Source organism: Fukomys damarensis, unplaced genomic scaffold, assembly GCF_012274545.1.
Source record: "Fukomys damarensis isolate Sample0158 unplaced genomic scaffold, DMR_v1.0_HiC HiC_scaffold_22, whole genome shotgun sequence".
Lineage (NCBI taxonomy): Eukaryota > Metazoa > Chordata > Mammalia > Rodentia > Bathyergidae > Fukomys > Fukomys damarensis.
In genome coordinates, this window is record NW_022900934.1 from 27,303,491 (window position 1) to 27,306,636 (window position 3,146).

Genomic DNA, 3,146 nt, shown 5'->3' on the forward strand with positions numbered 1-3,146 from the left:
AAAAAAAAAAAAGGAAACGCACCACCAGTGGCAGAGCTAAAAATATCTTGGAAGATAACTCACTCAGTCTCCCTTGCCCAAACATACACAGTGGTCCTGAGGTTGGAAGGACCTTTGTAAAGGAGTGTACTGTGAACTATTGAGAAAGTAAAGACAAAGACTCCACACCAGAGGGCCAGGGGAATTAGATTTATCAAGGGCCTAATGGGCTCCAGACTTGATATACCCTCAATCCCAAGAAAACAGTGGCCCCAATTAATAGATGAAATTAATTCAGTAGTTGCATGATTTGCCTAGTAACCAAGTGTGTAAAAGAAGGGCAGGGATGAAACAAGTCTTGTTCAGAAACATATTTTCTTTACTGTTTCCTCCACATCAGAAACTTACAGATTTTAGAGGTCCTTGACCAGTCTCAATCTATCCCACTTAACATCTCCATCAACTCAATATTAAATTCAAATCGTGAAAATTAAGCCATCAATCACACGGTGTCGGTTGGAGAAGCATATTGCTCAGGCTGCAGGGACATTTCATTTATTTAAATGTTTTTATTAAAAAAAAATTAAAGACCTTCATGGCACAACTTCTTCCCAGCACAGGTATGTTTTAGTTATACCAATTACAATACAGTTACAACCAATAAATCAAGGGGTGGGGAGGAATTTCTGACTTTAAACTTAAAAAGAGGGGGGCCACTTCAAACAAAGTTAAAAAGTACTTTTGAAAACCTTCCAGAGTAACTGCCAACATAGCTGTTTTATACTGGCATTCCATTTCCTGCCTTCTAAGCAATGCAGACACAGGTAGTGCTGAGAAATAGTGTCCCAATACAAGGTATACAGATGAGGTAATTTACAACAACACAGAAGTTGTTACTCTGTAAACCCTTGGCCCCCCTCCCCCATTTGGATCATTTAAAAACTCTCTCCATGCTTCTGCAGTGACTCTAATTAGCATAAAAATGAAAACTTCTATTTATTTCAAAAGGCTCTTGGTGGCACTTCGGAGTCCTCTGCATACACCTTCAATTCTTGCAAGGTCTGATGGGTGTAACAAGTCCAGCTGTCTGCAGCTTCCACATCAATCTCAGCCATACCTAGATTTCTGAGCTACAAGACTAGGGTGTGAAATCCATCTACAACCCTCCTTCCACCAAAAGAAAGATTTCATTAGTTATTAAGTGTCCTGTTCAAATCACAATCCAGTGCAAACATAATCACAAACTGCATCTCTGGCACATCTGGTGCTTTTAGCTTCTGCACAAAGTCAACGTGGTAACCCTCACAGCATTCTAGGCCATAAAAGGGTCAAGTACAATAAATAGTCACTGTAAGTGGCCTCAAGGAAGAAAATCACCCTGCCAATCAGAATGTTTTCTCTTCAGCTCTCCCTAAGGGTGAGAAGTATCCAAAGGAAGCGTTTGCTTCCTCTAAAGTTTACCAATATATTCCCTAAAGCCACCACCTTGATAAAGTTACTAAAATCAAGATGGGTTAAAAAATTAGTTAAGTTCATTAAATTTAATTCCACGAACAATTATGTTTATCTATGATGCCCAGGTGAGAAAGGCCTGTAAATCTATAAAGGTAGGAGAATTGGGGAACTAAGATTTTAGGCTTTAAAATGTTGGAAGAATATTTCCTAGTCCCCATAAGCAGCTACTGTAATGAAGTAACAGGAGAAAGTACAGAGCTGATGGTTTTGCTATTGTGCTTAAAAAACTAGGCTTCCTCAGTGAAGCACCTGATAAACTTAGGTGGTTGGTTTACAGTGGAAAGCCCACTTTATACACACACACAAACACACAAAAACTGGCAACTTTTTCCATCCCCAATCCCTGCACTGCTGAGACACAAAATGAGTTTTATGGCAAAGGATCCTTAATCCCCAGAGACGCTTTGGCTTGTGGTGCTTTTTTAAGGCCTCTCTGCCCTGCCCGGTACCATGGGTCGAACGAGGGGTGTATACAAATGGGGGCCTTAGGAAGCCTCCACGGTACAGGGCTGCAGGCCCCTCTGATGTGAATGTGACACCCACCCAGCGAGACTTACACAGGGAACTTAAATCTAACCTTGATAAATAAAACCAAAAGTTTATTTACACCAAAGAATTCCAACACTGGATCTTTCACATATGAAGGACAAAGTATATATATATACACACACAGCAAAAGGTGGCAGGGCTTAACAAGAGTTGATCATTTCCCACAATTACAGTTCTACTATTTCCATTTCACTGGAGACAGTGGCTCTGCTCCTGCCTCTCAAATACATTTATAAGACTGAGGAGCAGGTATTCTCGCTAGATGGCATGTAAGGGAAAAGGAAAGTAGGAGGAAAAGAAGGTAGCTTAAAATGAATCCCAGTGTGGCCGTATCTCCATTAGTTCTTAGATTTGCTAGCACGAAAACTATATAGACAATGTCTCTTTTGTAAAAAGCAGTTTAAGTTATGCCCAATAACTGATTTCAAGATGGCCAAGCCAAAGAAAACTGAAAAAGATTTTGCCTTCCCTGTCCTACTAGCTATGAAGCACAACATGTTGAGACATGAAAGGGAGAAAGACCAAGGTAGGAGCCTCAGAGGGATGTTATCACAATTTTAAACTAAACTGACACCAAAATTATAAATGAGCTGGGTTAGGGTTAGGTCAATAAAACATGATTCACACTGAACAAATGTTTTCAGAATCGCCTGCCCTTTGGGTAGATTTTCAGTATCTCCATGTAAGTATGACACACTTCCACTAGAGTCGCCAGGATAACCACACTGAAGCACTTACGGAACAAGTGACTAGCGGTGGTGTACTGCTCTGCTCTTACAGATTGGGTCTTCCCTGCCTCTTTTCTGCTTGCCTCCTTCCCTCCCACCTCCCTCGAGAAGCTACATTTTTGTAATCTCTGGAGAAGAGCATGAGATACACACCTCCCTTCCCAGAGCACAGGATGGTGGGGGAGCAATGGTAGGAATGGGAAGAAATGTCCACCCAAATGCAGCAGCCATGATTGAGGCCAGTTTTACACTTTGTTCTTTAGTGATGAGGAATTGAATTTGGAAGGGGAGAGAAAAATCTGTCCATGAAATATTCCACCTGCAGGTATCTTTCAGGGAATCCCCTGAGTTGTGAAAAGTTCGAGTTAAAAAAAA

At 41.0% G+C, this 3,146-nt stretch overlaps 1 protein-coding gene across 1 annotated transcript in view; it reads right to left on the reverse strand.

Moving 5' to 3' along the window:
* The window catches only part of Csnk2a1 (casein kinase 2 alpha 1), a 69,823-nt gene that overhangs the window by 7,382 nt on the left and 59,295 nt on the right, over nt 1–3,146 (reverse strand). The window lies entirely within an intron of this gene.